Genomic DNA, 23,220 nt, shown 5'->3' with positions numbered 1-23,220 from the left:
ATAGTGGTTCTGTCTCTGTCCTGCTCACCCGATCTGGAATATCTAGCAGTCAAATGTTGTCCATTTTATCTGCCGAAGAAGTTTCCTGCCATCATCCTGGTAACAGTGTACATTCCACCTCAGGCCAACACCAGCCAGGCACTGGAGGAGCTGAGCATCATAATCAGCAGGTATGAGTCAGTGCGCAATGATGCCTTCACTATCGTTGCGGGGGATCTCAACAAGAATATATCAGACATGCCCAAACCAAAAAACTGTCGATGAAACAGATTTGTAGTCTTAAGAGAGCTAAATCTGTGGCATTCAAGACCACTGGTATAGAAATTTATATTTCTGTAGTCCAGGTACAACCTATGTGGGTTAAAAAATAATTCTGAATAAGGTTCTGGATCTGGATGCTACATCAGCTCTGGTAGGGTCTGAAGGCCATTACTTCCAACAGAGCGAAAACTAACATCGGAATGGCTTCATTCCCAAATAGCTCAACATGCTTTGAAAGGAAGAACCAGGGCTATTGTGCCGCCATCTGCAGATGAAGGTACTCCATGTCCACAGCCTGTGCAGATCAGAAATAACATATATTCCTCACTGACACACAACAAGGATGTGTGCTTCGCCCACTGCTCTACACTCTCTACGCTCATGATTGTGTGTCAAGGCACAGTTCAAGCACCATCTGTAAATTTGCTGAAGAGGCAGCTAGTGTTGGCAGAATTCCAGATGGCAATGCGGAGATGTACAGGAGTGAGATAGATCAGCTGGTTGAGTGGTGTCACGGCAACAACCTTCTCAGTCAGACCAAGGAATTCATTGTGGACTTCAGAAAGGGCAAGATGAGGGAACACACACCAGTCCTCATCAAGAGATCAGAGGTGAAAAGGGTGAGCAATTTCAAGTGCCTGGGTGTCAACATCTCAGAGGAACTATCCTGTGTCCAACATACTGAAGCAATTACAAAGAAGACACGACAGTTAATACATTTCATTAGGAGTTTGAGGAGAATTGGTATGTCACCAAAGACGCTCACAATTTCCGCAACATCGAGGATATCTTCAAAAGGCAATGCCTCAGAAGGAATCCGATCGTCCAGCATATGCCTTCTTCTCATTGCTACCATTAAGGAGGAGGTGCAGGAGTCTGAAGACACACACTCAATGTTTAAGGAACAGCTTCTTCCCCTCCACCATCAGATTTCTGAATGGACAATAAAACCATGAACACTAACTCAGTATTTTTTCTCTCTTTTTGAACTATTTATTTAATTTTATTTTCTTTTTATATTTTCTTATTATTGTAATTTATAGTTTTTATTAGTATGTATTGCAATAATATTGCCACTAGGCAACAAATTTCATGACATACAGTATACTTTTGCATAGTACTGTAAATACCTTGGAGACAACTAAACACTCATAGATTTGAAATAAATATTTTTTTAAGTACAGATTACTCACAGAACAGTCTTAAGTGCGTAATGGCCAAAATATGTTTCTGTGTTCTTTAAGTTCATCTAGGGAGGAGCAAGGGGAACCTCTGACTATAGGAGTGATTCAACAAATATACTTTATTAGGTACCTCTTCTGGAATGATATGATAAATACACAGCCTGTATAAAGTAGAAATATTTTTCCACAATCATTACCTGAATTGTTCTCCGTGGCGAAAATCTCAGGCAAGCGCTCTCCGCAGAAACACGACGCAAGCGCTCTCCAGTAACCTTTAAGCTATGAAGCTGCCAAATCATACCAAATAACACGTAAAAATACACAGCCGATATAAAGTAGAAATGATGTATGTACAGTATAGTATCACTTACGGGAATCGGGAAGACAGCACAGAGCACACTGATGATGGTGTGTTAGACTCAGTCGTCGGAGTTTGGGTGGTTCAATGGCCCCCACCCTCCGGGCAGCGACCTGATCCCGATCCACGAAGCCTGCAGGGGTACAACGGTAGCCGGGAGGCACACAGCACATCTTTTAGGAAAAAGCCGAAATAAACATGCTAATTAATTAGGTGCCACCCGGCACATAATTAATTAGCATGATTGTTTCAGCTTTTTTCTTAAAGAAGTGCTGAGTGCCTCCCGGCTACTGTTGCTTTCTCCGCGAATCGGTATCTGTCTGCAGCCTGGGGGTTGGGGTGGTGGGACACTGGAGTGTCATCTAATCATCGTCTGTTTCCATTAGGGCAAGCAGATCATCTCCTATGACTGCCTGCCTCGATGTCGAAGGTCGAGGTTCATCGTCTGATGTGGAAGGCTTGAAAAACGACAGTACAGTATGCTTGACTACTGAGCCTCGTGCATGTTTCTATCATACAGTTCTTTGTAAGGACTCAAACCATCTTGCAAATATGCCCTAAACCGGCTGACCCTTTCAACATTAAAGTCGTACTTTATCATTACTCATTCGGTTTCGATTGTTATCTTTTCCTCTTCCAATTGCATCAACTCTTCATCTATCAGTTCTTGGTCATCGGATGCCAAAACCTCTTCAACATCATCTTCGCCAACTTCCACAAGCCAAACTCACTTTGTCCTTACTTCGTTCACCACAATCGAAATGCTTAATTATGTCTAGTTTTACGCTAAGTGTAACACCCTTACAAGCTCTTTTAGGCTTTTCTGATACCTTAGAACTCATCTTGCAAACGGCTGCTCACAGACACGTGTTTAAGCAATGCTGGTGAGAATGCCGTTCCGAATCCGGGGGAGAGCGGCTGCTCGGGGCGCGCGCTGACTTTTTTTTTCGCGCGCTGATTTTTTTTATCGGGCGCTGTTTATTCCGTGTGCTGTCTTTTTTCGTAACAGTGAAAACACCTTCTGTTAGCGAAAACAAGGAACTAATGTAGGTCTTTTGTAACAGTGAGGTTTCGTAAAGCGAACGATCGAAAAGCGGGGGGACACCTGTATAGGGGATTGTATAAAAATGCAAGCAACCGCAGGAAAGCCTTTTAACATTCAATATCTGTTTAATGTTGATAGGCCACAACAGAATAGATGTGGAAAGGATGTTTGCTATGGTGGGAGAGTCTAGAACCAGAGGAGACAACCTCAGAATAGCAGGGCATCCTTTGAGAATGGAGATGAGGAGGAATTTCTTTAGCCAGACAGTGGTATATCTGTGGAATAAATTGCAACAGGCGCCTGTGGATGACAAGTCTTATTAGTCATAGCCATAGTCATAGTCATAGTCATATTTTATTGATTCCGGGTGAAATTGGTTTTCGTTACAGTTGCACCATAAATAATAAATAGTAATATGTAAATTATGCCAGTAAATTATGAAGTAAGTCCAGGACCAGCCTATCGGCTCAGGGTGTCTGACCCTCCAAGGGAGGAGTTGTAAAGTTTGATGGCCACAGGCAGGAATGACTTCCTAAGACGCTCTGTGCTGCATCTCGGTGGAATGAGTCTCTGGCTGAATGTACTCCTGTGCCCACCCAGTACATTATTTAGCGGATGGGAGACATTGACCAAGATGCCATGCAACTTGGACAGCATCCTCTTTTCAGACACCACCATCAGAGAGTCCAGTTCCATCCCCAGAACATCACTGGCCTTACGAATGAGTTTGTTGATTCTGTTGGTGTCTGCTACCCTCAGCCTGCTGCCCTAGCACACAACAGCAAACATGATAGCACTGGCCACCACAGACTCGTAGAACATCCTCAGCATCGTCCGGCAGATGTTAAAGGACCTCAGTCTCCTCAGGAAATAGAGACGGCTCTGACCCTTCTTGTAGACAGCCTCAGTATTCTTAGACCAGTCCAGTTTAGTGTCAATTCGTATCCCCAGGTATTTGTAATCCTCCACCATGTCCACATTGACCCCCTGGATGGAAACAGGGGTCACTGGTATCTTAGCTCTCCTCAGGTCTACCACCAGCTCCTTTTTCACATTAAGCTGCAGATAATTCTGCTCACACCATGTGACAAAGTTTCCTACCGTAGCCCTGTACTCAGCCTCATCTCCCTTGCTGATGCATCCAACTATGGCAGAGTCATCAGAAAACTTCTGAAGATGAAAAGACTCTGTGCAGTAGTTGAAGTCCGAGGTGTAAATGGTGAAGAGAAAGGGAGACAAGACAGTCTCCTGTGGAGCCCCGGTGCTGCTGATCACTCTGTCGGACACACAGTGTTGCAAGCACACGTACTGTGGTCTGCCAGTTAGGTAATCAAGAATCCATGATACCAGCGAAGCATCCACCTGCATTGCTGTCAGCTTCTCCCCCAGCAGAGCAGGGTGGATGGTGTTGAACGCACTGGAGAAGTCAAAAAACATGACCCTCACAGGGCTCGCTGGCTTGTCTGGTTCAGCAGGTAGACGATGGCATCCTCAACTCCTAGTTGGGGCTGGTAGGCGAACTGGAGGGGATCTAAGTGTGGCCTGACCATAGGCCGGAGCAGCTCCAGAACAAGTCTCTCCAGGGTCTTCATGATGTGGGAGGTCAATGCCACCGGTCTGTAGTCATTAAGGCCGCTGGGGCGCGGCGTCTTCGGCACAGGGACGAGGCAGGACATTTTCCACAGTACAGGAACCCTCCGGAGCCTCAGGCTCATGTTGAATACATGGCGAAGTACTCCACATAGCTGAGGGGCACAGGATTTGAGCACTCTGGTACTGACACCATCCGGTCCTGCAGCCTTGCTTGGGTTGAGACGTTTCAACTGTCTTCTCACCAGTTCAGCTGTGAAGCCCACAGTGGTGGTTTCGTGTGGGGGAGGGGTATAGTCATGAGAGCAGGGTGGGGGACTGTGAGGAGGGGTAGGAGGGGAGAGTGGAATATGTGCTGGTTGGGGGCCGACAACAGATGGCTCATGTGGGGGATGGGCGGGGGTCACAATGTCAAATCTGTTAAAGAACAGGCTAAATTTGTTGGCCCTGTCCACACTGCCTTCAGCTCCTCTGTTGCTAGTTTGCCGAAACCCAGTGATGGTCCTCATCCCCCTCCAGTCCTCTCTCATGTTGTTCTGCTGGAGTTTCCACTCAAGCTTCCTCTTGTACCTGTCTTTAGCCCCCCTGATTCTGGCTTTCAGGTCCCTCTGTATTACCCTCAGCTCCTCCCTATTTCCATCTCTAAACGCCCTCTTTTTAGCATTCAGGATGTCCTTAATGTCCTTTGTCACCCATGGTCAGGGCATGAAAGGATATGGGGAGAAGGCAGGAAATTGGAGCTGAGAGTAAAACTGGATCAGCCTTGATGAACAGTGGTGCACACTCGACAGCGAAATAGTCTAGTTCTGCTCCCATATTAGATTAGATTAGATTAGATTAGATTAGATTAGATTAGATTAAATTAGATTAGATTATGAGGACACTCGGTCCTCGTTCATTGTCATTTAGAAATGTATGCATTAAAAAATGATACAACGTTCCTCCAGAATGATATCACAAGAAAACACAGAACAAACCAAGACTAAAACTGACAAAACCACATAATTATAACATATAGTTACAACAGTACAAAGCAATACCATAATTTGATAAAGAGCAGACCATGGGCATGGTAAAAAAAAGTCTCAAAGTCCCGATAGACTCATCTTCTCACGCAGGCGGCAGAAGGGAGGAACTCTCCCTGCCATGAACCTCCAAGCGCCACCAACTTGCCGATGCCGCACCGTTGGAAGCACCCGACCGCAGCGGACTCTGAGTCCGTCCGAAAACTTTGAGCCTCCGACCAGCCCCTCCGACACAGACTCTCCGAGCACCATCCTCTCCCGAGCACTTCGACCCCGCCCCAGCCGCCGAGCAACAAGCGAAGCCGAGGACTCGTGGCCTTCCCCTCCGGAGATTGTGAGACCACACAGTAGCAGCAGCAGCGAAGCAGGCATTTCAGAAGTTTCACCGGATGTTCCATGTTCCTCCGTGCTCTCACATCTGTCTCCATCAAATCAGGATTGTGCACAGCACCCTACTTGACAAATAACAGACATCACCACCGGAGTGGCCCCTGCAAGCTGCGTCGCGCTGTCATCTTCCCTCCTACACTTATGGAAAATTAAATTACAAGGTAAATACAAGAGGAAAAACAATTCTACACTCTAATCCAGGGGTTCCCAACTTGGGGTCGCCTAATGGTATTGGTCCATGAAATGAAAAAGGTTGGAACCCTTGATCTAATCCAACACAGAGGACCCAAGACAAGATTCTTCAGGATAAACCTTGTTAAGATGGAACTCCTCTGCTGGGCTCCACAGGGTGTCCAGTGGCAGAGCACAGCCAGGAACATGCACGACAAACCTGGTCTGCTAGCATTTTGCCTCTCAAAACTCCAAGAGAATCATTACTGTAAATTTAGACTGTGGATATGGTTTTATTTTTAAACCCTGGCAAGGACAGCTAGGTGTCTATTTGGAGAATAATGAATACACTGCACACGGTTGTTCTTTCATTGTTATTAACAAGGGAATTACAGTTCCCATTTTCTAGTGTTTGCTAGACAACTGGCATTGTGAGACACAAAAAGTTTCCTTTATATCCTCAGTTTTCTTTACAACACTTACGTATAAACACAGAGAGCTGTGCTTTCAGGAACCACAGGATGTAGCTCATTTACAGATGGTTTGTTATTTTATAACGCATTGTCCTGGTCTTTACCAGTAGTGTCAGGAACAGAATCTACTCAGCATGGGAAAATAGCCACAGCTTTGTTCACGTCGTTGCTGTGTCAGTGAATTCTATCAGGATTCAAAGAATCCCTGTTATGAAAAGGAATTTTTTTGAATTCCCAACTCTGTGTTGATAATGTGAGAATTCATTATTGTTCCGAAGATCAAAGTTAGGGAAGGTTCACAGGCTCATGACAAAACAAGAGCAAATTATATAGGGTTCCAATAATGACTTATTGTATTCTTACAATAAATAAATTCTTCCAATGTTTCGTCACTGCCTAAAATCAAGCAACACTGTAAAAGTGGTATTATTAAGTGTCAGAACTATTTGTTCTGTCAGACTATCTAAGGTGTAGTTTTGAAATTTTCCTTATTATTTACATTACTTCTCCATACTGCAGATTTTGCAATTTATAATTGTAGACTGCAGGGAAGTCAATTTTTTAAAATTAAATTGAAAAATTAATAAGAAATATTCTTTCTCATTGTTCATGTTTTTCATGTTCCTTGAGTTAAAGACTGCAAACTACTGTTTTCATAAAAGACAGTTTGCACCATCAGAGCATTCTGGATTGCATTGGATTCCAGAAGGTAAAATAAGGAATCTATTCGGCCCTTTGAGCCTGCTTAGCAAAGCAAAACAATTACTGCTGGTTGCCCGTCTCAATACTATATCTCAATTCTCTCTATTACCTTTTAATCTTTTAGTATCTATTTCCTTAGTTAGGTTCAGTGACCTGGCCTCCACAGTATTCTGTGATAGTTCAAAGTTCAAAAAAAATTCAAAGTAAATTTATTATCAAGGTATTGTTACCATATACTACCTTGAGAATGGGTTTCTTACGGGCATTTACAAGAAAAATGAAATACAATAGATATTTTTAAAAAGTACACAAAAGCAAAGACTGATTAACACCAATATGCAAACAAAGACAAACTACCAACAACAAAAAAAAAGAGAACTTGAAAGTAAGTCTGTAGTTTATAGAATCAGTTCAGAGTGGTGGTAAGTAAAGTTATCTACATCTGTCCAGGAGCCTGATGGTTGTAGGATAATAATTGTTCCTGAAGCTGATACTGCGGGATCTTCCTGCCCAATGGTAGTAGTGAGAAGAGGGCAGGGCCTGGATGGTTGGAGTCTTTGAAAATGGACACTGTTATCTTGTGGCAGCGCTCCATGTAATTGTGGTGAATTCCACAGGTGTACCATCCTTTGAAAGAAAAGATTTCTCCGCATCTCATTGTTAAACTCCGGTCCAGTGACATTTGGTTCTATACCGCTTGATCATCCCCAACCTCAGTCTCCCAGGTGCTGACAGAATTTCTGTTAGATTCCCTATAATTCTTCTAAACTTCAGTTAACCCAAATCTAATAATTAAACTGTTTAACTAGTCCTTCCTTCCCAGCAGTCCGCCTGGCGCACCTTGACTGCACGCCTCTATGGCTGACTCTAAAGCTGCTCACAAAACACCAGGCATGGTCTCAGCCAGGTTCTGTATAATTGTACAAAGAAATCATCGCTTCTGCACTCAAATCCTCACGCAGTAAAGCCTAACATACCATTTGCCTGCTTGATGCATTTTGTTACATTTTGAAGTATGCTAATCGCTGTTTTCAGTGATGAATAATGATGGCATACTCTATGACTCTACTGTTGGAGGTGTAAGGCACTCCTCCCCTCCACTTACCTGAGGTCAACCTTGACACCTGCTTAGCGCACCACCCCCCTCCCCCCAGTCAGGGTCACGTGAAGCCATGGGGGCGGGTGGTAGATAATCATATGATCAGCTGTGGCTGCTGGCAACCACTGACACCTGGCAGACAATCTCTGAAGCACATTGATAATGGCTGGGGGTGGGGTGGGTGGTGTGGTGCCAGGGGCCACCTGTCTTGTAAAGCCACAGGCCAGAAGGGGGAATGGCAAATAACTTCTGTAGAAAAATTTCTCAGAACAATCACGTCATGGGACCATGATGACCTATGCTATATGACATAGTATATGATGATGATATAAGCCTTGTTAGCTTTGACAAAACTCAACCATCGGTTTTATCTTTTGATGGGTTTAAAACATCATAATGGCAGAGATCTTTAAAAGAAACTTACAGCTAGTTTTACCCAACACACACAAAAAGTGCTGGTGAACGCAGCAGGCCAGGCAGCATCTCTAGGAAGAGGTACAGTCGACGTTTTGGGCCGGGACCCTCATCAGGACTAACTGAAAGAAGAGATAGTAAGAGATTTGAAAGTGGGAGGGGGAGGGGGAGATCCGAAATGATAGGAGAAGACAGGAGGGGGAGGGGTGGATCCAACAGCTGGACAGATGATTGGCAAAAGGGATACCAGGCTGGAGAAGGGATAGGATCATGGGACGGGAAGCCTGGGGAGGAAGAGAAGGGGGGAGGGGAGCCCGGAGGGTGGAGAGCAGGCAAGGAGTTATAGTGAGAGGGACAGAGGGAGAAAAAAGAGAGAGAGAAAGAAAGGGGGGGGGGGGAATAAAAAATATATTAAATAAATAAGTAAGGGATGGGGTGTGAAGGGGAGGAGGGGCATTAATGGAAGTTAGAGAAGTCGATGTTCATGCCACCAGGTTGGAGGCTACCCAGACGGAATATAAGGTGTTGTTCCTCCAACCTGAGTGTGGCTTCATCTTGACAGTAGAGGAGGCCATGGATAGACATATCAGAATGGGAATGGGATGTGGAATTAAAATGTGTGGCCACTGGGAGATCCTGCTTTCACTGGCGGACAGAGCGTAGGTGTTCAGCTAAATGGTCTCCCAGCCTGCGTCGGGTCTTGCCAATATATAGAAGGCCGCACCGGACATACCGGACACTAGTTTTACCTGTTTGTTACCATCTGATGGAGGCAGATTGAGAACATATCCTTTTTATTGGCATTCATGTTTCAGAGGGATGGACCAGCTGAGACCCAATGTCCACTGGACTCAAACATATGCAGAGCTCTCCCAACTAAATTTCCACCACCACTAGCCAGGGGGCAAGATTCTCCCTACACTCAGTTTTGCAAGTCTCATCCCACCCGAGTTACGTGTAACTGTGAGGGAATATGAGAGACCGTTCCAGTCAGCTGGCATACACCACAATCAGAATCGTACTCAGAGTCTGGTTGTCATCGATATATTCCATGAAATTTAGTTGTTTTGTGGCAGTAGTACAGTGCAATACAGAAAATTACTGTAAAGTTCAATGAGAACTATATTAAAATAATAAATATATAATACAAAAAGAGAGTAAAGTAATTAACAACACGCACAAAATGCTGGAGGAACTCAGCAGGCCAGGCAGCATCTATGGAAAAAAGTACAGTCAACATTTTGGGCTGACGTTCCATTGACGTCTCTCTCTCTCTCTCTCTCTCTCTCTCTCTCTCTCTCTCTCTCTCTGTCTCTCTCTCTCTCTCTCTCTCTCTCTCTCTCTGTCTGTCTGTCTCTCTCTCTCTCTCTCTCTCTCTCTGTCTCTCTCTCTCTCTCTCTCTCTCTCTCTCTCTCTTTCAGTCTCACTCTCTCAATCTTCAGGTCTGCACACAATCCCTCTTCAGCATATATTTACATCAGTGATACAATTTCAAACTTAAGGTATCTGTTTCAGAAGCAACATAACAGCTCGAATGCTTTGATTGATTTGGCTGATAACTCTATTTCCGTCAGACTGGTGTCTAATCCTGCAGTCAGTCTGGAGCATGAGAGGAGTTGATGTGTTGGTGTTACCAGCATTCCAGAGGTGTTAAATAGAGGCTATATCTGTCAGTTTGCGTAAATGCGGTGTGGAAATTGACTGCAGCATTTGCCACGGTTTTAACAAAACTGAGGTCAAAAAAGGAATACCTTACTCATGACTATTTAAATTACTATGCAATAATGCCATACAAATGCAAATTTGTTTCTTAAGGCACACAAGAAATTTCAATCAATCCCAAATTTAATGTAATGTCACAGTCAAGACCCAGCAGATTCATTCTAATATCATACCTCTGATATGGGTGGGGGGGGGGGTCACTCACAGGATCGAAACAAGCTGCAGAAAAGGTTCAAAGAGGTTCACAAAAGGCTTACGAAAGGTTCAAAAAACTAGGTAATGATAGAGATCTAGAAGATTATAAGGCTAGCAGGAAGGCGTTTAAGAATGAAATTAGGAGAGCCAGAAGGGGCCATGAGAAAGCCTTGGTGGGCAGGATTAAGGAAAACCCCAAGGCAGTCTACAAGTATGTGAAGAGCAAGAGGATAAGACGTGAGAGAATAGGACCAATCAAGTGTGACAGTGGAAAAGTGTGTATGGAACCAGAGGAGATAGCAGAGGTACATAATGAATACTTTGCTTCAGTATTCACTACAGAAAAGGAATGGTGATTGTAGGGATGACTTACAGTGGACTGAAAAACTTGAGCATGTAGATATTAAGAAAGAGGATGTGCTGGAGATTTAGAAAGCATCAAGTTGGATAAGTCACCGGGACCGGACAAGATGTACCCCAGGCTACTGTGAGAGGCGAGGGAGGAGACTGCTGAGCCTCTGGCGATGACCTTCGTATCATCAATGGGGATGGGAGAGGTTCCGAAGGGTTGGAGAGTTGCGGATGTTGTTTCCTTATTAAAGAAAGGGAGTAGAGGTAGCCCAGGAAATTATAGATCAGTGACTCTTACTTCAGTGGTTAGTAAGCTGTTGGAGAGGCATAATATGATGAGTCAACATAGCTTTGTCAAAGGCAGGTCATGCCTTACAAGCCTGATTTTTTGAGGATGTGACTAAACATACTGACGAAGGAAGAGTTGTAGATGTAGTGTATATGGATTTCAGCAAGGCAATTGATAAGGTACTCCATGTAAGGCTTATTGAGAAAGTAAGGAGGCATGGAATCCAAGGGGACATTGCTTTGTGGATTCAGAATTGGCTTGCCCACAGAAGGCAAAGAGTGGGTGTAGACAGGTCATATTCTGCATGGAGGTCGGTGACCAGTGGTGTGCCTCAGGAATCTGCTCTGGGACACTTACTCTTCGTGATTTTTATAAATGACCTGGATGAGGATGGATTAGTAAATTTGCTGATGTCAAAAAAGGTTGAGGGTGTTGTGGATAGTGTGGAGGGCTATCAGAGGTTACAGCGGGACAACAATAGGATGCAAAACTGGGCTGAGAAGTGGCAGATGGAGTTCAAACCAGGTAAGTGTGAGGTGGTTCATTTTGGTAGGTCAAATATGATGGCAGAATATAGTATTAATGCTAAGACTAATGGCAGTGTGGAGGATTAGAGGGATCTTGGGGTCTGAGTCCATAGGACACTCAAACCTGCTACTTAGGTTGACTCTGTGGTTACGAAGACATACGGTGTATTGGCCTTCATTAATCGTGGAATTGAATTTAGGAGCTGAGAGGTAATGTTGCAGCTGGTCAGACCCCACTTGGAGTACTGTGCTCAGTTCTGGTCGCCTCACTACAGATGTGGAAACCATAGAAAGGGTGCAGAGGAGATTTACAGGAATGCTGCCTGTATTGGGGAACATGCCTTATGAGAATAGGTTGAGTGAACTCAGCTTGTTCTCCTTGGAGAGATGGAGAATGAGAGGTGACCTGACGGAGGTGTATAAAATATTGAGAGGCATTGATCGTGCGGATAGTCAGGGGCTTTTTGCCAGGGCTGAAGTGGCTAACACGAGAGGGCACAGTTTTAAGGTGCTTGGAAGTAGATACAGAGGAGATGTTAGGGCTAAGTTTTTTACGCAGACAATAGACAATAGACAATAGATGCAGGAGTAGGTCTTTCGGCCCTTTGAGCCAGCACCGCCATTCACTGTGATCATGGCTGATCATCCACAATCAGTATCCAGTTCCTGCCTTATCCCCATAACCTTTGATTCTGCTATCTTTAAGAGCTTTATCCATCTCTTTCTTGAAAACATCCAGAGACTTGGCCTCCATTGCCTTCTGGGGCAGAGCATTCCATATATCCACCACTCTCTGGGTGAAAAAGTTTTTCCTCAACTCCGTTCTAAATGGCCTACCCCTTATTCTTAAACTGTGGCCTCTGGCTCTGGACTCACCCATCAGCAGGAAAATGCTTCCTGCCTCCAGCGTGTCCAATTCCTTAATAATTTTATATGTTTCAATCAGATCCCCTCTCATCCTTCTAAATTCCAATGTATACAAGCCCAGTTGCTCCAATCTTTCAACATATGACAGTCCCTCCATCCCAGGAATTAACCTTGTGAACTTACGCTGCTCTCCCTCAATAGCAAGAATATCCTTCCTCAAATTTGGAGACCAAAACTGCACTCAATACTCCAGGTGTGGTCTCACCAGGGCCCTGTACAGCTGCAGAAGGACCTCTTTGCTCCTATACTCAATTCCCCTTGTTATGAAGGCCAGCATGCCATTAGCTTTCTTCACTGCCTGCTGTACTTGCATGCTTGCTTTCAGTGACTGATGTACAAGAACACCTAGATCTCATTGTGCTTCCCCTTTTCCTAACTTGACTCCATTTAGATAGTAATTTGCCTTCCTGTTCTTACCACCAAAGTGGATAATCTCACATTTATCCACATTAAACTGCATCTGCCATGCATCCGCCCACTCACCCAGTCTGTCCAAGTCACCCTGCATTATCATAATATCCTCCTCACATTTCACACTGCCACCCAGCTTTGTGTCATCTGCAAATTTGCTAATGTTACTTTTAATCCCTTCATCTAAATCATTAATGTATATTATAAACAGTTGCGGTCCCAGCACTGAACCCTGCGGTACCCCACTGCTCACCGCCTGCCATTCCGAAAGGGACCCGTTAATCGCTACTCTTTGTTTCCTGTCAGCCAGCCAATTTTCAATCCATCTCAGTACTCTGCCCCCAATACCATGTACCCTAATTTTGCCCACTAACCTCCTATGTGGGACTTTATCAAAGGCTTTCTGAAAGTCCAGGTACACTACATCCACTGGCCCTTCCTTGTCCATTTTCATAGTTACATCCTCAAAAATTTCCAGAAGATTAGTCAAGCACGATTTCCCCTTCGTAAATCCATGCTGACTCGGACCTATCCTGTTACTGCCATCCAAATGTGTCGTAATTTCATCTTTTATAATTGACTCCAACATCTTTCCCACCACTGACGTCAGGCTAACCGGTCTATAATTCCCTGTTTTCTCTCTCCCTCCGTCCTTGAAAAATGGGACAACATTAGCCACCTTCCAATCCACAGTAACTGATCCTGAATCTATCGAACATTGGAAAATGATTACCAATGTGTCCACGATTTCTAAAGCCACCTCCTTAAGTACCCTGGGATGCAGACCATCAGGTCCCGGGGACTTATCAGCCTTCAGACCCAACAGTCTATCCAACACTATTTCCTGCCTAATATAAATTTCCTTCAGTTCATCCATTATACTAGGTCCTTTGGCCACTATTATATTTGGGGGTGATGAGTGTATGGAATGGGCTGCTGGCGATGGTGGTGGAGGCGGTAATGATAAGGTCTTTTAAGAGACTCCTGGATAGATGCATAGAGCTTAGAAAAATAGAGGGTTATGAGTTACCCAAGCTAATTTCCAAAATAAGTATATGTTCAACGCAGCATTGTGGGCTGAAGGGCCTGTGTTGTGCTGTAGGTTTTCTGTTATCTATCTATTATCTAAAATTCTGAACTCTGTCAGCTTCATCATGGGCACTAGCATCCCCAGCACCCAGGACATGCCCCCTTCTCAATACTCAATCCATCAGGAAGGAGGTACGGAAGCCTGAAGGCATGCACCCAATAATTCGGGAACATCTTCTTCCCCTCTTGCCTTCAGATTTCTGAATGGACTTTGAACCCATGAAGACTACCTCACTACTTTCTTTTTTTCTTTTTGCACTACTTTTTTAACTTTTCAAAAATATATACCGTATGTATTTACTTCTTCATGTTATTCACGGTTTTTATCATGCTTCTGCATAACAGCAATTTTTACAACATATGGTTCAAAGGTTCAAAGCGTCAAAGGTTTGTTTATTATCAAAGTATACAAAACTGAAATTCTTCTTCAGTGAAAAAGGCGAATGGTATGCTGGCATTTATAGCGAGAGGATTCGAGTACAGGAGCAGGGAGGTACTACTGCAGTTGTACAAGGCCTTGGTGAGACCACACCTGGAGTATTGTGTGCAGTTTTGGTCCCCTAATCTAAGGAAAGACATCTTTGCCATAGAGGGAGTACAAAGAAGGTTCACCAGATTGATTCCTGGGATGGCGGGACTTTCATATGAAGAAAGACTGGATGAATTGGGCTTGTACTCGTTGGAATTTAGAAGATTGAGGGGGGATCTGATTGAAACATATAAAATCCTAAAGGGATTGGACAGGGTAGATGCAGGAAGATTGTTCCCGATGTTGGGGAAGTCCAGAACGAGGGGTCACAGTTTGAGGATAGAGGGGAAGCCTTTTAGGACCGAGATTAGGAAAAACTTCTTCACACAGAGAGTGGTGAATCTGTGGAATTCTCTGCCACAGGAAACTGTTGAGGCCAGTTCATTGGCTATATTTAAGAGGGAGTTAGATATGGCCCTTGTGGCTACGGGGGTCAGGGGGTATGGAGGGAAGGCTGGGGCGGGGTTCTGAGTTGGATGATCAGCCATGATCATAATAAATGGCGGTGCAGGCTCGAAGGGCCGAATGGCCTACTCCTGCACCTATTTTCTACGTTTCTCCATATAGCCACAAAGCCAAAACAGAAAAGAAAGGAAAATCATTCACCCCTGAATCGCTCTTCCCCGTACAAAAAACAAACATGGAACAGGCACATCGACCCCTAAATCCCTCTCCCCTGCACACAAAAAAATGAGGAAGATTGGATGGAAAACACAGAGTATAAAAAACAATATGACTGAAAAAGTCTACAGTCCAAGTCCATATCCCAAATGCAGTAAACCTGGGTAACTTTATCCGGGCCCAGCGGCAGACCTTTCACTTTCTGGAGCAGAGCGATCCCGTCAGCGATCAAAAGGCCATCTCCTGTCTCCGTTGCAGAGCAATCCCATATGGCAGTGATATTAAACCTGATTCTGTTCCAAAACCTAGTGATGTTTGAGCTTACAAGATCTTTGCTGTTGTTGCTTAGAACTGGGTAACTGCACATTGGTCTTCATCCGTTGGGTGATCATCTGGACAAACCTGATGGTAAACTGCCTGCCTGCCAAGGACAGCATCTGTTTTTCACATCTATTGTTGTCAGTGGAAATAAAATCTGGCAAACGCTACAATAAATGAATGATTTGTTCTTCCAGATCATTGTCTAGATAGTGGCCCAAAATCTGTCCTGGGATAAAGGCAAGTTTAATTTACTCTGTAATAATGTAGATGCTGACATGTGAGTCAAACTGCAGCTGCAAATTATTACAAGTATCCATCTGACAATATAGTTTATTTTTCTTCTTTGCTCTATGTACAGTATAAAGTACAAGAATGGTTGAAGCGTTGTCACAAATGGCTTTATCAACCCTTCATCTAAGCCAAATATGTGATACATATCTAAGACTCACTGAACCGCTACTCCAAATAATGCAAGAAATTCAGTTTTTTCTTGTTGCAATTTAAGAATGTAATTGCTTGAAAAAATAGCTTCTTTCACAATCCGCCAAACAAGGAATCACATTGTAAGCTGCATACAAAGCAGTATAACCCACTGGAAGGGAGGAGTGGACATTTTGATACACAAAATATAATTGTCCCTGATTATGGGAAGCATTATGTAATTTGACCAGTTTCAGTAATATATCGGATAAAAATCACGCTTCGATTATTTGTATAGCCAAATGCTAATTCTACATATGCACACCCTCAACACAGAATATGTCCTATTTTAACTATTGAAAGTAAAGAAGCATAACCAAAATCTGGATTCCACCATTGCCATTGCCGGTTCCTACAACCCCAGACGCCTACAGACTGCAAATTGCATGACCTCTAGCTCCGAAAACCTCTCTCAATCCTTTATTTATTGCATTCCTTTCCACCTAATAATAGTGAAAAACTATTAAGTGGAAGATTAGTGCGAAGACAAATTTGAGTTTTGAGCTATTTAATCATTTTGGATAACTGTTTTAATTGCACAAGGCTGCAGCCTCCTCATTTAAAATAAATTGATTAACACCTCTGTAAGTGAGCATCTTCTCCAAAGATATTGAATATTCATGTGTTAATTACAAAAAATAGAACACAACTTTGGGCACAATATTTTTGTTTAAATCTTATTTTCAAAAAAGTAAAATGATCCAATGTGCCTGAAGTTGTTGAATGTTGAAATTCCAGACAATAACTCCATGGGGTCTTTACTCTCGCAACTCCACAATATCTCCTTCCTGTGAAATTTAGAGAGATAATGGCAATTTCTCAGCTACCTATGAATAACCATAATGAATCAAAATCATATGATCAGAGCTTATTTTCACACAAGTGCATCCTTTGATCTGAAATACTAATTCTGTTCTTTTTCCCACATTTGCAGTCGGATCTGCTGTGCACTTCCAACACGTATTATTTTTCATTTAGATCTCCAATATCTGCAGTTGTTTTATTTTCCCATTCATTATTACAATATGTACATCTTCCAAATTTCTACGAGTTTGACATTGCCACTTGATATTACATCCCTTACACTAATGGGTTACACTAATTAAATGGTGTTAGCAGACAAATGCCTGCCCATGTCCTTGATATTAACAGATTATCCACGTGGTTTATTATCAATGTTCAAAGTCAATTTTATTATCAAATTACATATATGTCACCATATACAATACTGAGGTTCATTTCTTACGGGCATACCCAACAAATCTATAGAATAGTAACTGTAACAGAATCAATGAAAGACTATCCAGCTAGGGTGTTCTACCAGAGTGCAGAAGACAACAAACTGTGCAAATACAAAAGGAGAAACGATAATATAAATATTGAGAATATGAGACAAGGAGTCCTTGAAAGTAAGTCCATTGGTTGTGGGAACATTTCAATGATGGGGCAAATGAAGTTGAGTGAAATGCCTGATGGTTGAGGAATAGCAACGGTTCCTAAATCTGGTATGGTAATGTAAGTCCTGAGGTTCTTGTACCTTCACAAGGCCCTGTTGTCCAGGTTTTACTTCACATAAAACCATGCAATGAAAGAGGAGAGAAACAACATGAGATGATCTTGAAGCAATACTTCATTTTTTTGGTAGATTGTTAATCCAATAGAAAATTGGCATTTGAGTGTCTCTTTAGAATACCCGTGTACTCTAAGTGGTAGGTCAAGGGATGCTTAAATATTGTCTCCTCAGTTGCCTCGAAAGATGAGAAAGGTATTTTTTAGCTGCATTGAGGGCTGGAATTATTTTCCCATTTTCTGAGTAATATGAGCATTATGCATCCTCTTCCGGCTGGTGGCACAATGGCATCAGCGCCGGACTCCGGAGTGAAGGCTGCCGAGTTTGAATCCAAGTCGGGCCACACCACCCCCTCCCCCACCTCGAGCACGCTTTCCATCCGTGCCAGGTTGAGCTTCAAGCTAGCCACTCGGCCTCGTAAATAAAAAAGAGTCAAGTCAGGAACGTTCATATCGTGACCTAGTTAATCCGAAAGGAGACCAATCCTGACGCCACGCGCCAGACAAGAATGGCTGACTGTCTGGTGCGATACGCTATATTAAAAAAAATCCTCTTCCAAAAGAGCATACTCATCCACACTAAACACTTGTTTATGAGTGTAGTTTCCTTCCTTAATGATTTGCTGTAGAGCTTTCAGTAATTTTTTGTCCCATTTGCATCTTCCTTCCACTCCTACTCTATGTAGATTTGTATGTCTCGAATGTATCTTCAAAAGATCCATCATTTTCTCAAATTCTTTCAAAGCTTACCGTTATGATATTGCTTTTTCATCAGATATTATCAACCTGAATGGTATATGCTGTTGTTTCTGATTTTTAGTCACATATTTAATCCTTCTGTTCTCTGCATTTTAATATCTTTACCCTTTTTACCATATTGTGTGTTTTCATGCATACAATAACATTTCGGGCACTCATTTTTATTCTGTCTACATTGCTAAGGATTGATTGCATTGTCAATGCAATGAGATTGAAATAAATGTTGCTGTCCACAGAATGCGCATCTTTTTCATTTATATTACTTGCACTGAACCTTGCAATAATACTTATCGTTTACTGTTCTTTCTTAATGGAGAGACTGGGGAGTTTTGAAGATACCTTGAGGTATACATGAAATAAATTACGACACAGGAGACTGCAGATGGTGGAAGCTGGAGCAAGAAGCAACATGCTGGAGGAAGTCAACAGATCAGACAGAATCTGTGGAGGAAAACAGACGGTCGACGTTTCAGGTTGAGACCCTTCATCCTGAAAATGACCCTTCAAAATGAATTACTCTGAATCTCAATAATAATCGGAGGGATGCAGCCTTGAAGATCTTGAAGAGAAAATGGCATTGCCAGGTGTATGAAATATATCATGCAAGCAGATTGAAAAACTTTTTGTCATCTTTGTAAATCAAGGTCAAATGCTAAAACAAGTCGATGGATTGTGGCAAAAATTTGTAAATAAGGGCTCTCTCTTTTATTGGAACTTCTGCTTTTATTTCAGAATTCCAACATCTCCAGCACTTTGCTTTTGTTCTTTTACCAAAAAAAATAGATTTTTATGTTGCTCGTAGTTTTATGTAGTAAAGGAAAGAAACGAAGATCATTATAACATCTCAAACATCTGTGGCAGCATTCTCCCTGCTGAGATGGGAAGTGCCAAGTCCAAGGATGTGAGTACACATTCTACACTGCCAATTCACTGTATTATAGGTGGATGTTGTGTTCTACATATAACACCAAGCAGGTGCCTAACAATTGAACCGAACATCCTTCATACAAAGACAACTAAGGGAGCTCTCCTAATCTCAGTCAAACCTATCCTTCAAAAACTTCCAATTATATGGTCTTTATCGCTAACTTAATTTTTCTGGGTCCAACTTAATGTTGGATTATCCTGCATTACAATAACTGCAATTCAAAAACATCGCCTTAGTTATGAAGCAATATGGGGCAACTTTCGTCATAAACAAAATCATATAATTGCAATTTCTATCTTTTTCTCAATAACATTGGCTGTTAATAAATCGAGTATTAGAAGTTCAAAGTTCAAAGTAAAACTTATTATCAAAGTGCATACATGTCACCACATCCAACCCTGAGATTCTTTTTCTGTGGGTATACGCAGTAAATCTATAGAATAGCAACTGTAAACAGGATCAATGAAAGAACAAGAGCAGAGAAGACAACAAACTGTGTAAATACAGATATAAATAACTAGCAATAAATAACGAGAGCAACTATATTAGATATCTTCTAGAAAAAAGTCTGGTCAGTAGACTAAATTACATTTTGGCTTTAAAATTGTTAGATAACATAATAAAATTCATGATCAGAGCATCATACTTGAGGGGAGATTGAGGCTAGATTTGATAATTATATAAAATAATAAGGGATATATACAGGAAAAATGGAAACAGTCTTTTTCTACTGTGTTTGGGTGAGACTACAAGTGGTCATGGGTTAAGTGTGAAAGTTGAAAGGCTTAAGGGAAACATGAGGGGAACTTTATTCACTCCGAAGGTCAAGTGAGTGTGGAACCAGCTGCCAGTGCAAGTGGTGTCAATTTCAACATTCAGGAGAAGTTTGGATAGGTACGTAGATGGGAGGGCTATGGTTCCAGTGAAGGTCAATAGGACTAGGTAGTATAAAACTTTTGCCACAGACAGGTCTGTTCCTGCGCTGTAGTTTTCTATGCCCCTATATTGTTATACATTATTCTTTCAATTGCCAAAGAAAATTTCTGAAGAGTAAACAGGGATTTAGCAGAGGAAGATGAGATGGGGAAAGGGCATAAAGAGGACATGTCTAGCTTCTAGTACGTAAACTTTAAATAAATTTTAAAAAACACTTATATTGAATATTTCAAAAGTTAAACTTCGCCAAAATAATAAAAAAAATGTTCTGAAGCATAATAACTTGCAATGTATGAACCTTGAGTAGAGCTACATTAAGAGATTGATTTTCTAGCGGACTCACAGACCATTGGTATGAAATCTGCAATCCTCCCAGCGGTTACGGGATAACATTCTTTGTGGTGGTTACCAGAGCAGTCTAAGGATCAGCCCAGTAGATAAGAGGAGTATACTTAAGTGTAACCCTTGCTGATGTGCTGCATCTGGTTTAATCTCCACTCCATATCCTGGATGTTGAATTCTCAACCAGTCAAGCTATATCAAAATGAATCAAGTGAAAGAGTGATTTCATATTATCAAGTCATGTACCAGAATGTAACGTCTGCCACAGGTGGCTCTGATACAGCAATCTCCATGACCACCTTGGCTAGGTATTCTTTTCTCCAAACACTTTCATAGGTTGCATTAATATTCAGGCTGAGAAGTGTAGGACTTAATAAAAAGTGTAACGAATCACCAAAAAAAGCTGCAAAACATGCAGCCAGTAATATTGCTTTATCTATAAATATTGTTTTATCCTTTCTCAGGACTGAGAAGGAAGGGCATGAATATAGATTTAAACTTCCAGCAAACAATTTCTCCACTCCCACCAATTCCCCATTCTGACCTTTTACCTCTTCTCCTCTGCCTATTACTTCCCTCTCCTCCCCCCCAACCACTGGGGGCCCCTCCTCCCTCCCTTTCCACTCACTATCAGATATCTTCTTCTCCAACCCTTAGCCTTGCCCACCCACCTGGCTTCACCGATCACCTTCCAGCTGTCCTCTTTCCCCTCCCCCCACTTTTTCATTCTGGCTTCTTCCTTCTCAGTCCTGAAGAAGGGTCTCAGAAATGCCGACCATCTGTTCCATAGGTGCTGCCTGGCCTGCTGAGTTCCTCCAGCACTGTGTGTGTGCTGCTCTAGATTTCCAGCATCTGTGTAGACTTTCTTGTGTTTATGATTGATCCTTTTGTATGTCTTGAAATTATTGTGTATGTCCACAAAAAATGACTCTCGGTTTTTTTTTTACCGTGCCCATGGTCTGCTCTTTATCAAATTATGGTATTGCTTTGCACTGCTGTAACTATTATGTGGTTTTGTCAGTGTTAGTCCTCAGTTTGTCCTGGTTTTTTTTGTGTTATCACTCTGGAGGAACATTGTATCATTTCTTAACGCATGCATTTCTAAATGACAATAAACGAGGACTGAGTGTCCTCATAATTTAATCTAATATGGTAATATTTGTATACTTTGATAATAAACACTTTCAACTTTGAACTTATGCATATCTTTATGTACTTTATGTCTATCAATCTATGCAGAGTATATACAGTTACTTTTACATTGTATTTCATAGGATTGTTTTAATATTTATATTTATTGTGGGAATTTTGTATATTTTATGCTTACTGTTTTTTAAATTCTGTATTAGATACAGAGTAACAATCACGTTGTTCTCCTTTACACATATTCTTTTTGTGTGACTGTATTTTGCCAATATCTTGTATTTCTTTGCTATCTTATATGTGCTATATATGTCTTGTGCTGTGTATGACTGTTAGCATTGTGTTTTGCACCTTGGCCCTGGAGTAATGATGTTTCGTTTGATGTATTCATGGCTATTCATCTATGGTTGAATGACAATAAAATTGAACTGAGCTTGTAAACTGAAGAATGACAATAACAGTCTTAAATCTTGATCATGAATCTTTTAAATCTTTCACTCCATTATCTTAAGCTTATTATTTGATTAGTTCTTTTTTTACAGCTAATTCTGCCCATTTAGTTGATACATTCTGAAAAGTATCAAAACGTGCAATTTGGTTTCTGTCACTTTTTGTTTTATGCACATCCTGCAAGCTATAGAAAATGACAATCTTGGGTATTTGTCATGCTGTCTTATAATGTAGCGGAGTAGGGAGCAGATCCAGTCTGGTGAGAGTCGAGCTAGTTCTGTTTGCCACTCTGCAAGATTTACTCGGCTCTGCGCTGAACTGAGGTTGCGGCTGTGAACTGCTTCGGCTCTTTCTGGTCTCCATGTCTGAGATCTCCATGACTCTGCACTGAACTGATGCTGAGGCTGTGGTCTGTTGGGCTGCTTCAGACTCCGTGCCTGACGGCTCCACGATGTTCAGTCGGCTCTGCGCTCAACTGATGCCGATGCCATGGCTTGTTCCAGCTGCTCCGGTCTCCGTGTCTCTAGACTTACTTTTGTTCCAACTGCTCTTTGCTTACTTTTATAGCTTGCAAGATTTGATTCTTTCCTCTCTCTCCGCACATTGTATATTTAACAGTCTAATGGCTTCTTTTGGGTTGTTTGCGTTGTGGCTGCCTGTAAGGACATGAGTCTCAAGAATGTATAATTTCTGCATACTTTAATAATAAATCTACTTTGAACTTTTAATTTACTTACTTAATTTAAGTAATTTAAGGCAAATCATTAATTTTGCATTTTTGGAATTTGGAATACAAAGTCTGGCAATAATCGTGCTAAATAGAACACGTCTGCCAAAATTGACCGAGTGCTCCCAGTGCTAAGGAACCAAACCCATTAACAAGCACACATGAAAAACAGGCTCACACTCAAGTCTTTAC

This window comes from Mobula hypostoma, chromosome 2 (genome assembly GCF_963921235.1).
Source record: "Mobula hypostoma chromosome 2, sMobHyp1.1, whole genome shotgun sequence".
NCBI lineage: Eukaryota > Metazoa > Chordata > Chondrichthyes > Myliobatiformes > Myliobatidae > Mobula > Mobula hypostoma.
This window is presented reverse-complemented; position numbering follows the sequence as displayed.